This window comes from Aotus nancymaae, unplaced genomic scaffold, assembly GCF_030222135.1.
Source record: "Aotus nancymaae isolate 86718 unplaced genomic scaffold, 86718_ANA_hifiasm-v0.15.2.pri h1tg000263l, whole genome shotgun sequence".
Taxonomy (NCBI): domain Eukaryota; kingdom Metazoa; phylum Chordata; class Mammalia; order Primates; family Aotidae; genus Aotus; species Aotus nancymaae.
In genome coordinates this window covers 262,120-275,346 of record NW_026988678.1, presented here as the reverse complement: position 1 = coordinate 275,346, position 13,227 = coordinate 262,120, and the positions used below count along the sequence as shown (strand labels likewise).

General features: G+C 46.8%; 1 pseudogene; it reads right to left on the bottom strand.

Annotated features, from left to right (window-relative positions):
* The window catches only part of LOC105729928 (TBC1 domain family member 9B-like), a 107,597-nt pseudogene extending 94,959 nt beyond the window's left edge, over positions 1-12,638 (bottom strand).
* Between the last annotated feature and the right edge of the window lie 589 nt (positions 12,639-13,227).

Below are 13,227 nucleotides of genomic sequence, written 5' to 3'. Positions count from 1 at the left end.
ATGTCACAGAGGAGAGAACAGCTGCTTTCCTCGATTATCATGGGACCAGGAGGCATTGTTTCCAGTCTTTTTGCTAATACAATCTTGTGGGAAACATATTAAACTGTGTTTATATTATATATATAAAAAATATATATAAATATATATATGTATGTGTATGCTTTTTTTAAATTGCATTTTAGGTTTTGGGGTACATGTGAAAAACATGCAAGGTTGTTGCATAGGTGCATACGTGGCAGTGTGATTTACTGCCTTCCTCCCCTTCACCTATATCTGGCATTTCTCCCCATGCTATCCCTCCCCAACTCGCCAACCCCCCATTGTCCCCCCCATTCCCCCCCAACAGACCCCAGTGTATAGTGCTCCCCTCCCTGTGTCCATGTGTTCTCATTGTTCAACACCCGCCTATGGGTGAGAACATGTGGTGTTTGATTTTGTGTTCTTGTGTCAGTTTGCTGAGAATGATGGTTTCCAGGTTCATCCGTGTCCCTACAAAGGATGCGAACTCATCGTTTTTGATGGCTGCATAATATTCCATGGTGTATATGTGCCACATTTTCCCTGTCCAGTCTATCATCGATGGGCATTTGGGTTGGTTCCAGGTCTTTGCTATTGTAAACTGTGCTGCAATGAACATTCGTGTGCATGTGTCCTTATAGTAGAATGATTTATAATTCTTTGGATATATACCCAGTAATGGGATTGCTGGGTCAAATGGAATTTCTATTTCTAGGTCCTTGAGGAATCGCCACACTGTCTTCCACAATGGTTGAACTAATTTACACTCCCACCAACAGTGTAAAAGTGTTCCTATTTCTCCTAATGATCGCCATTCTAACTGGCGTGAGATGGTATCTCAATGTAGTTTTGATTTGCATTTCTCTAATGACCAGTGATGGTGAGCATTTTTTCATATGCTTCTTGGCCTCATGTATGTCTTCTTTTGTAAAGTATCTGTTCATATCCTTCACCCATTTTTGAATGGGCTTGTTTTTTTCTTGTAAATCTGTTTTAGCTCATTGTAAATTCTGGATATCAGCCCTCTGTGAGATAAGTAAACTGCAAAAATTTGTTCCCATTCTGTTTATTGCCGATTCACTCTATTGATGTTTCTTTCGCCGTGCAGAAGCTGTGGAGTTTGATTAGGTCCCATTTGTCTATTTTGGCTTTTGTTGCCAATGCTTTTGGTGTTTTGGTCATAAAGTCCTTGCCTATGCCTATGTCCTGAATGGTTTTGCCTAGGTTTTCTTATAGGGTTTTTATGGTGTTAGGTCTTATGTTTAAGTCTTTAATCCATCTGGAGTCAATTTTAGTGTAAGGTGTCAGGAAGGGGTCGAGTTTCTGTTTTCTGCACATGGTTAGCCAGTTTTCCCAACACCACTTATTGAACAGGGATTCCTTTCCCCATTGCTTGTTTTTGTCAGGTTTGTCAAAGATTGGGTGGTTGTAGATATGTTGTGTCACCTCTGACGCCTCTGTTCTGTTCCATTGGTCTATATCTCTGTTTTAGTACCAGTACCATGCTGTTTTGATTACTGGAGCCTTGTAGTAGAGTTTGATGTCCGGTAGTGTGATGCCTCCCACTTTGTTCTTTTTGCTTAGAATTGACTTGGCTATGCGGGCTCTCTTTTGGTTCCATATGAAGTTTAAGATGGTTTTTTCCAGTTCTGTGAAGAAGGTCATTGGTAGCTTGATGGGGATAGTGCTGAATCTGTAAATTACTTTGGGCAGTATGGCCATTTTCAAGATATTGATTCTTCCTAACCATGAACATGGAATGTTTCTCCATCTGTTTGTGTCCTCTCTTATTTCGTTGAGCAGTGGTTTGTAGTTCTCCTTGAAGAGGTCCTTTATGTTCCTTGTTAGTTGTATTCCTAGGTATTTTATTCTCTTTGTAGCAATTGTGAATGGCAGTTCGTTCTTGATTTGGCTCTCTTTAAGTCTGTTATTGGTGTATAGGAATGCTTGTGATTTTTCCACATTGATTTTGTATCCTGAGACTTTGCTGAAGTTGTTTATCAGTTTCAGGAGATTTTGGGCTGAGATGATGGGGTCTTCTAGATATACAATCATGTCGTCTGCAAATAGAGACAATTTGACTTCCTCCTTTCCTAATTGAATACCCTTTATTTCTTTTTCTTGCCTGATTGCTCTGGTGAGAACTTCCAGTACTATATTGAATAGGAGTGGTGAGAGAGGGCATCCTTGTCTAGTGCCAGATTTCAAAGGGAATGCTTCCAGTTTTTGCCCATTCAGTATGATATTGGCTGTTGGTTTGTCGTAAATAGCTTTTATTATTTTGAGATATGTTCTGTCGATACCTAGTTTATTGAGAGTTTTTAGCATAAAGGGCTGTTGAATTTTGTCGAAGGCCTTCTCTGCATCAATTGAGATAATCATGTGGTTTTTGTCTTTGGTTCTGTTTATGTGGTGAATTACGTTTATAGACTTGCGTATATTGAACCATCCTTGCATCCCCGGGATGAATCCTACTTGATCATGGTGGATAAGCTTTTTGATGTGCTGTTGCAATTGGCTTGCCAGTATTTTATTGAAGATTTTTGCATCTATGTTCATCATGGATATTGGCCTGTAGTTTTGTTTTCTTGTTGAGTCTCTGCTGGGTTTTGGTATCAGGATGATGTTGGTCTCATAAAATGATTTGGGAAGGACCACATACCAGAATCTCTGTGACACATTTAAAGCAGTCTCTAGAGGAAAATATATAGCAATGAGTGCCCACATGAGAAGAAAGGAGAGATCTAAAATTGACACCCTATCATCAAAATTGAAAGAGCTAGAGGAGCAAGATCAAAAAAACTCAAAACCTAGCAGATGACAAGAAATAACTAAGATCAAAGCAGAATTGAAGGAGATAGAGACACGAAAATCCCTACAAAAAATCAATAAATCCAGGAGCTGGTTTTTTGAAAAGATCAACAAAATAGACAGACCACTAGCCAGAGTAATAAAAAAGAAAAGAGAAAATAACCAAATAGAGGCAATAAAAAATGATAAAGGGGATATCAGCACAGATTCCACAGAAATTCAAACCATCATCAGAGATTATTACAAACAACTCTATGCACATAAACTAGAAAACCGGGAAGAAATGGATAAATTCCTGGACAATTGCCTCCTCCCAAGCCTAAACCAGGAAGAAGTCGAAACCCTGAATAGACCAATAACAAGGTCTGAAGTTAAGGCAGCAATTAAGAGCCTACCACTCAAAAAAAGCCCAGGTCCAGATGGGTTCACAGCCGAATTCTACCAGACATACAAAGAGGAACTGGTACCATTCCTACTGAAAGTATACATATATTTTTTAAAGATGAGGTCTCACTATGTTGTTGCCCAGGCTGGTCTCAAACTCCTGGGCTCAAATGATCCTCCTGCCTTGCCTTCCAAAGTGCTGGGATTACAGATGTGAGTCACCATACCTGCCCTTTAAACTGTATATTCTGCATATATAAATACACTGTGGGGTAAACTCCACAGAATGGAATTTTTGGGTAAATGGTATGTGTCTTTTAAAATAATGTTAGTTTTATAATAAAAAAATAACTCAGAATATCCTATTGTTTCCAGCATCTCTTCTGGCAAACAGAACTGTCTATCTGCATCTACCTTCCAAGGCACTTGGGTAGGAATGGAAGCCTCGAGCTAGGCTTTAGTAGCCTCCAGGTCCCAGACAGGGTAACAAAGGGTTTTCCTGGGTCATGAGTTCCTCTGCCCCTTTCAACTCCAAGAGAAGGAGCACTGACACCTCAGTCTCCACCTCTGAAAAGTTGGGACACACCCTACATTGTGAAGATTAAATAGGATAATACACGAGAACACTGCCGGCCAGGGAAGGGGAGGACAGGGAGTGGCGCATAAACCTTATGTGTATCTTGCCCTTGATGAAGGTGGTGATATCATCTTCACTGTTGAAGATGGACAGTGTCTGGAACAAGTTATTTTCCAGCCATTCCCAGTGTTTTGTGATCTCTTTGTGGGAAGAACCTAGAAGAGGTTTGGTGAAGTAAAAGAAAAATCATAAATTCACCAGGCCTTAAACACAAATACAAAGAAGTGAGATGAAAGTGGGCACCTAATTTGCTAAATTATAGTGACTAAAATCTTCAACCTGCTTAGTCTTTTCCCTCTTAATCTTATGAATATGTGTATAACAAAAGTAATAAATGGTACTGGTAAAAAACAAAAAATTAAAACATCTAGGCAGAATCACAGTCATGTGGGAGAGAACATTTCCACCTGTCCCTGAAGCCAACAGTGAGAGTTACTAAGTTTCCTGTGTGTCCTAGAAATAGTCTGTGCACCTGCAAGTTTGTTTATACTTTCCTCAAGCTGAAAGAACTTTATGTGGCCTTTGCTATGTGTGTGTTAATCAGACACAGTTACACTTTGTATAAATGAGTCCAGCTCTTTCCTCAGAGTCCACGTGTCCACAGATAGCAGCCGGAGCTTCCTACAAGACTCCAGGCCCCTGGCCTGCTAGACTCCTGCTGGGCAGGTGAGTAGCTACTCTCCCTCTCTTCAGTTTCTCCTGGCCACCCTCTTCCCTAGTATCTGCCCCACCTAGGAGGGAGGGGGTCCATCCTCCACAGGCCCAGTGGAAATAAAAAAATGTGGAGAAAGTCTGGGTGCCATGGCTCATGCCTGTAATCCCAGCACTTTGGGACGCCAAGGCAGGAGGATCGTTTTGGCCCAGGAGTTTGAGGTCAGCCTGGGCAGCTTGGTAAAACCAAAAATACAAAAAATTAGCTGGGTGTGGTGGTGTGTGCCTATGGTCCCAGCTACTTAGGATGCTGAGGTGGGAGGATTGCTTGAGCCTGGGAGGCAGAGGCTCAGTGCAGCCTGAGTGACAAAGTGAGACCTCATCAAAAACAAAAACAAAAACAAAAACAGAAAAACACATAAGATGAAAACATAGAGATGGCAGCATGATGCCACTTTCAAAGGGCAGAACTGTTTACTCTCATCAAGGAATCAAGGAAGAAGCCCCAGGGGGAAAAGCAAAGGGATGAGAGGAGATCTCTGCCTGGCCTGGCTCCCCTTACCCCTGGTACTCCATTTCTGGGGTTTTGCCTGTGCTGTATGAACACAGGGACAAGAAGTGAATGACACCCTGAGTCATTCTCAACTGTTCAGTGGTGGGATAGGAGGCCCATCCACCAGGCATGCAGAGAGCCTCGGCCAAGACATGAGTCCAGTGTGACTGTGAACCAGATGTTTCTGCTGGAGTGCCTGCCTCCTTCCCTACCTGATCATGCTCTTCTGCCAGCTGGATTCAGCTCCAACCCTCCCTCCAGGCCAGGCCAGGCTAGGCCAGGCCTGTCACCTGCTCTAGCCTATGGCACCTGCTCATGGCTGTGTCACAGCCCAGCTGTTCTGCTTGGGGCTGATCTGTTTGCTTTGTCAAATCTCCTCAAGCAGACCCTGACCTAAGAAGCAAGGCCACGGGACATATCCTCCCCGATGGGCCTCAGGGAGGACACCCATGGGAAAATGATTGCACCCAGAAACACACAACTTGCAGTGAATCACAAAAGGCCCCAGAATTACTCCTGGAAACCCCTTAAGTCATCCATAATTTTCTTTTTCCTTTTTTAAATTTTTCTTTGCATTTCTATAACAGCCTCCTTTCCCTGATACAGAGGCCAAGGCCTAGTTGGTAGGTAGAGATTTCTTTATCGGTCTCTTTACCAGGAACCCACAGTTGAATTTGGAAGTCATATTTATATGTGGTGCAAGTCCACTGTATCATTTTATTTTATACATACATTCCTAGAAAACTAAAATGAAAGAAGTCTCCTTCCTGCCTGTGTAGATGTGTCAGCACTTTAATTAAAAATATTGGCCCGGCCGGGTGGCTCACACCTGTAATCCCAGCACTTTGGGAGGCTGGGGCAGGTGAATCATGAGATCAGAAGATTGAGACCATCCTGGCCAACATGGTGAAACCCTGTCTGTACTAAAAATACAAAAATTAGCTGGGGATGGTGGCAGGTGCCTGTAATCTCAGCTACTTGGGAGGCTGAGGCAGGAGAATTGCTTGAACCAGGGAGTTGGAGATTGCAGTGAGCTGAGCTAACATCACTACACTCCAGCCTAGTGACAGACAAAGATTCCATCTTAAAAAAATTTACAGGCTGGGCAAAGTGGCTCATTCCTATAATACAAGCACTCTGGGAAGCTGAGGCCGGGGAATTGCTTGAGCCCAGGAGTTTGAGACCAGCTTGGGAACATGGCTGTCTCTACAAAAAAATAGAGAAAATTAGTCAAGCATGGTTGCATGGGCCTGTAGTCATAGCTAATCAGGAGGCTGAGGTGGCAGGATTGCTTAAGCCAGGGAGCTGCAGTGAGCTGTGATTGCACCACAGCACTCCAGCCTGGGCAACAGAAACAGGCTGTCTCAAAAAAGTTTTTTTTTAAACATATGAGCATTAAAAAAACATTAGTTAAAAGTAACTCAATATTCATTTAATACTAAGAAAACAACTCCATCTCTATGCTAGGTACTGGGAATAAAAATAATAGCTAATTAGATTATAAAATGCTATTTCTGTTTTCAGAGTTTTCCATGGATTATCTTATTTCATTCTCAGAACACAGTGGAGACAGGTACCATCATTTTCATTTTACCAGATGAAGCTGAGGCACAGAGAGGTGAAATAAGTTACCCAAGGTCACATAGCTGGGAAGTGATCAAACCAGAATCCTAACCCTGGCTGCCTGGCTGCAGAGCCTGCCCTCACCCTCGGGAGCTCCCAGTCTCACGGGCTTCTGTGTAAAAGGGTGCGTAGACACATCAAGTCCAGAGACGTAAGAAGGAAGAATGGGTGTGTGGAGTCTGGGCAGTTCTCAGTAGAGAGGGAAGGAAGGTTAGCTGGCGTGGTGGACACCATGCCTGGCAGGCACCATGCATGGCAGCCAGGAGGGGTGTGGCTCCTCCAGGCCCTGCAACTGTGTAGTCTGGCTGATGGTCAGGCTGTGAGCTGGAGAGAGGAGGCCAGAAATGGAGGCAGACAGACCCCCAGAAGTCCTCAAACACCAGGCTCAAGGGGCAGGACTCACTGGGCAGGTGCTGGCGAGGCCATGTCTGGTTTTGGTGAGCTGCTTCTAGCCTGGCTTGCAGGAAAGGGAAGTGCAGCCAGGGCCAGTACAGGGCTTTGGACCTGACAGGATGGTGTGGCATGGGGCTGTTTACATGGGCTCCGCAGTGTGGCTGTGGCTGGGCCCCTCCAGAGTGCCAGGCCCCCTGTGACTAAAAGGATTCCCCCTCTGCCCCTCAAACTTTTCTCTCCCCAGGGAGAGGCAGCTCTTGCTGCCAGAGATGGAACTTTTGGGGGCCCATGTTAAAGTAGCTCCTCTCCTCATCAGCACACACCAACCTCCTGGCTGGCTCAGAAATGGTCCCCTCCTCACAGGAAGCCCCTCCTCTGGTGGGCAAACTCTTGCTGCCCCCAGGGCCCACTCAGGTTCTAGAACCAGAGATCTGGGGTCTAACTGAACTTCCCTGCTTGGCCTTGGGCAAACTCCCCTTCTTAACTCTTACTGAGTTATTCAGTCCTGCAAGGGAGAAGGGCACTGCTGGTCAGGATGCCCATGCAGAGCATCCATCTGGGAGTAGGGCTGTTCCTGGGGCACAACCTGCCCTGTGCTTTTACTTCCTTGACCCTTCCCCTCCTGAAGCTGAAGTCTAGCCATGAGGTTGACAAACTTTTGTTTGTATCATCATCTTCTCCCAGGCCTTCAAGGGAAACCACTATCATGGAGAACAAGGGCATTGTGGCTTCTGCTTCAGAGAGGTACTGAAAGGGTCCGAATGCAGCTGTGTGACTTTGAGCAGGTTACCCAACCCCTCTGGGCCAGAGTTTCTTCACCTTCAACATAGAGAAGACCAAGTACTCATGTCTTCTGGAGCTTCCAGGTGGTTCAGGCAAGTGCCGGGCACACGGGAAGCACTGTCTGAGTGTCAGCTAGGAGTGTCATTTTCTGAGAGCAAACTCAGCCCAGCAGGTACCTGCTGAAAGGGAACTTTCCTCGACACTCCTGGAAGGGTGGGTGTGCTTCCACCTAGGAGGACAACTACAGAAGATTCTCATTACTCAGGTGATTAGATTATGTAAAATGACTGTAAACACTGTGTTAGTGAATCCTGAACCAGTACCCTAGGATAATACAGGGTTAGGTTCCTCAAGCCTCTAATCACACTTTTGTCAACTGACTGATACCTAACTGTTTTACATGTATTTCTGTTTAACGATGTCTTATTTAACACATTATCACTGGCAGGGCACAATGGTTCATGCCTGTGATCCCAGCACTTTGGGAGGGCAAGGCAGGCAGATCATGAGGTCAAGGTATTCAACATGGTGAAACCCTAGAAACCCTGTCTCTACTAAAAATACAAAAATTAGCTGGGCATGGTGGAACACACCTGTAGTCCCAGCTACTTGGGAGGCTGAGGCAGAAGAATTGCTTGAACCCAGGAGGCAGAGTTTGCTGTGAGCTGAGATCATGCCACTGCATAGCCTGGCGATAGAGCGAGGCTCCATCTCAAAAAAAAAAAAATATGTTTCACTGATTTACTGGCATTGAGCTCATGGCCAGCAGCACTACCACTCATGCCTGAACAAAGCTGCTTAAAGCATGGATCTCCTTCACAAGCACAAACGAGCCTTCTTGCTCTTAGAAAAGACAGTGCTTCAGCGCTATGCCTAGGAGCCATTTTAAGCAGCCAAGTAATCAGCGACGAGCACAAACATGGCACTGAAGAGATCATGAACAGGACATGCGTGTGCAGCAGGAGAGCTGAATCAAGAAGGCAGAGCATCACTCTGTTCCATCTCAGCTGGGGACATGGGCATCAGACGGCTCAAATTTTTCACTGCTTTGAACATGCATATGTCCATTAATGCCTCCAAATGACCACAAAATTGCTGGAAGGATTGATTTGGGGATTGCAAATAAATTTTATTGAGTGGGCCAATTTGCAAATATGGAATCTCTGAATGAGGCTGACTATACCTACCTTCAGAAAAGGTGGCATGAGAATGTGGACATTGGCTAGCCCCAAGCCTGTGCCCCCAGAGGTACATGGGGCTGTCCTCTCTTACCCTGTCCCCATGACCAGTGGAGCTGCCTTCCTAAGCTGGAAGCGAAGACTCTTCCACTTTCTTCTTGCTGGCCTGGCCTGAGCTGTTAGCAGGGAACTCCACTCAGGCATGTGGGCTACACACCCCTCCCTCTCAGCAATGGCCTTTCCAGGGCAGACCCTGCCCAACACCCCTCACAACTATGGGCACCTACCACAGGCCACTGTCCAGTAGATCTGGGAGTCCTGAGTCTCATGCAGGATGTGGTAAGGGGCCACACAGGCACTGGAGTTCAGCACCACATCCAGGGTGCCCAAGAGAAGACCTGGGAACAGGGCAGAGAGAATTGAGGGTGAGAGGAGGGGCAGACTGAGGCCCCTGAAGGCTGAGCTTGGCCGGAGGCAGACAGGATGGTGATACTACCCAAAGGGTCCAGCCCAAAGAGGGAAATGTCCTGAATTACCCCCACGGTCAAAGGCCTTCCGCCAGCATCTGATCCTAATTTTAAAAATCCCCTTCTACTTCTTCCTGGAAGTATCTACTTCTCCTAGCTCAGAAACACTTGTGGGAAGAGGCAGATGCAAGTTTCATGGGGTCAGAGCTTAAACGATTCTGGGAAGCCCTCTTTTAAGTATACAAAATTAGACTAGAAAACAAGTATTGCTTTAGAATGAGAAAGTACAGAATTACACATTAAAGCTAAAAAAGAACAATACCACAAATATCACAAAACAACACAATGTTTTCTTAACTGCCAGACACATCTGAAATCCATCTTCCCAGACATTTCTCCATCGCTTCTTCACAGGACAATGATTCGGCAACATTATTTTCCATATCAAGAACAGAAAGGTAACATCTTTCCTTTGCCATGACTTACTGACTTTTATTACCAACAGTTTATGGAAGTTTCTTTTAGCCTCAAAAATCATAACTGAAGATGTAAATCTTTAGAATTGTCAAATTTGGAAAAATATTGATAAAGTTTTTTCATTTCTGAATGTTTCATTTCTGAAACATTTTAGGGCAGTTCAAGTTTTTCTTCTCACCACATATACCCATTTGATAGATGACACACATTAACCAATTTGTGGTAATGCTGTCTTTGTCAGTGTCACTATGCTATGACAAATCAGCAAGAAATATACAGCTTTTACCATTGTTTGATTCATTCCTTTTCACCAATTGAATTATCAAGCCATCTAAAAACGTTCATTGTTTGTATTTGAAATTTTTTCTTCCTTTTAATGAAGTGCTGCTTTTGTCATGATCTGAAAATATTTTATTCCCATTTTTCCTGTTGATGTCAGAACAATTTTTATTGATATTATTCAACTTTAACACTTTTGTTTCATAGTCCATTAAAACTTTTTTGAGATAGAGTCTTGCTCTGTCACCGAAGCTGGCGTGCAATGGTGCCATCTCACCTCACTGCAACCTCAATTTCCCAGGTTCAAGTGATTCTTGTGTCTCAGCCTCCTGAGTAGCTGGGATTACAAGATAATGCTACCGTGCCCAGCTAATTTTTGTATTTTTAGTAGAGATGAGGTTTTGCCATGTTGGCCAAGCTGGACATTCAGATTCTTTATTGAAAAATCTAGGTTGGTATTTTTGGTTGGTTGGTTGTTTTGAGATGGAGAAGCCTCACTCTGTTGCCCAGGCTGGAGTGCAGTGGCGTGATCTCGGCTCACTGCAACTTCCACCTCTGGAGTTCAAGCAATTCTCCTGACTTAGTCTCCTGAGTAGCTGGGATTACGGACGTGTGTCACCACAACCAGCTAATTTTCATCTTTTTTTTAGTAGAGTCAGGGTTTCACCATGTTGTCCAGGCTGGTCTTGAACTCCTGACCTCAGGTGATCCACCTGTCTTGGCCTCCCAAAGTGCTGGGATTACAGGTGTGAGCCACTGCTCCCGGCTGGTTGGCATATTTTTAATAGATGGCCCAAATGAAACCACATCACTTTCTACTCCTCTTCAGGAAGGACAGTACTTAGGAGGCCATGATGCCCACGATGGCACAAGGCAGGCCCTGTCAGAGGCCACAGCAAAACACACCAAACCTAGCAGTGGGGAGGGGGTTCAAAGAATGTTTCCCTGGGGATGCCCTAGGAGCTTGATCCTGAGGGACATGGAGAATGAGGTGGAAAGGAGAAGAGCCTGCAGGAAGGAGGTGTACAGAGGCCAGGCTGCACCTGCACCTGCCATCTAATGAGATGAACCACATAAGCCTGCCGAGTGCAGCACAAGCGCTGCAAGCACACTAGCCAATCTGACACACATACTCTGGTGTAATAAAAGGGGCTGGTTCCTCGCTTTTCTCAATGGTCTTGCAGTAGCTTCGAGGTTGGCCACAGGGGCTGCCGTCTAACTCCCACTGAACAGCTGGGTCCAGGAGGCAGGTCCAGCACAGGAGCCCGAGATCCTTGAGGCCCACTGGGAGGGAGTCTGAAGCTGAAGGGAAAACAGTGTTCCTGAGAACAGAACAGTCTCTTTCACATGAAGAAGTGTGGCCCAGGAGAAGCCTCTGTCTACATCTGGCAGGACTGTATTAACCACTAACACTGAAAATCAGGACGATTCACAGAAAATGTTCTGGATAAAATGCAAGACCTGGCAACATTGGGACCTCATTCCTGTAGGGCAACAATCAGCGTCCCGAAGAGCATAGGTACTGAGCCTGAGCCAGCCGGGCTCCTGCAGTCCCCGGCGCAGGCCTTGGAGTATGAGGCGCCCAGGAAGACACCTGTGGAGGGAGTGGCCGGTCGGCCTCCCCTGGATCCCACAGGCTGCACGATTCCAGGGATGCCTGTCCAGCCTCATTCTGTGTGGTGGTGGCACCCAGGCCCACAAAGGGGCACCTTGGCAAGCTCAAAGGAACACTCTGTGCTGCTTCCCATAGCACCCAGGAGCAGGAAAGTTTGGGGAGGAGAAACTGGGGGAATGGGGGTGCATCCAGCTCCAGGGGCCTCTGATCTTGCTAAAAGGATGACACTTTGGTGCGGTGGGAATGAAGAAGGGGCAAAAGAAAACGTGTGCTGGTGTCACTTGGCCCCTTAGAGGAACCTGTGGAAACTGAGGTGGAGGATGAGGACTGGGTGGTCTCCCTAACTTTCGGCGGTGAAATCTCGGGAAGCTGCAAGGGCCCTGGAGCTCACAGGTGCCAGTTTCCACTCCGCCGCCCCCTGCCAACCTGAGGAGGGCCCGCCAAGAGTGCATTCGCCTCCCACAAGCTCCTGCCTCCCCACCCCCGGCCCCTTCGAGCCTGGCTTCTAGGTCCTCGCCTCGCGTCCCCGCCCCACCGCGCGTGTCCGCGACTACGCGCAGAGGCCGGGCCTGAACCGCCCGCCCAGCCCCACCCCGTCCCGTCGTGCCCCGCCACGGCTCCCACAGGCCCGGTCTCCCGTGTGCCTCTCACCCTTGAGGCCTCCGCCCTTGCCGTGGCCCCGGCGCCGCTGTAGCACGAAGAAGGGGTTGGTCCACTTCGTCACTCACAGCACGTTGGCCACCAGCACCTCCTCCAGGCTCATCCACATCGCTCGGCACCTCGCCGAGGCCCGCAAGGGGGAAGCACTTGCCGCCGTCTCTGTCCAGAGCGGAGCCTGCGGAGCCAGTGGGCGGCGCCCCCCGGCGGGCGCGTGGCAGTGATGCAGATGGCTGCCTGGCTTTGCACACAGACCCAGCCCCAAGGCCTGCGTCTCCTGCCGGCCCTGCCGTGGCAGGAAGTGGGTGGTCAGAGTCTCAGAGGAGGTACAAAGGCAAGGTCTTTTCCTGACTCCCTTTAGAAGAGGCCCTTCAGCAGGAAGTAGAATAAGCGAGAGGGGACCATCTAAAGTAGGCTAGGGAACAGCACCTGCACTGTGCACCGGTAGGAAGCTTCTACCACAGGGCAGTGTGCATCGTAAGCGGGGACCACAAAAGGATGTTAAAAACCCCAACTGCCCTGGCATAGAACAGCCTGTGATTGTTGAGATGTGTCTGAAATACAACATTAACCCCGGGCCAGGCCTCCTCTCTGGAAACAGCTAGGCTTGCTGGGCGCCAGCCTTCAATGATCAGCTTGGAAGCATTTTCAATACCACAAGGCTCACCTGCGCAATACTACTGTCCTCAAAGCCTCACCTT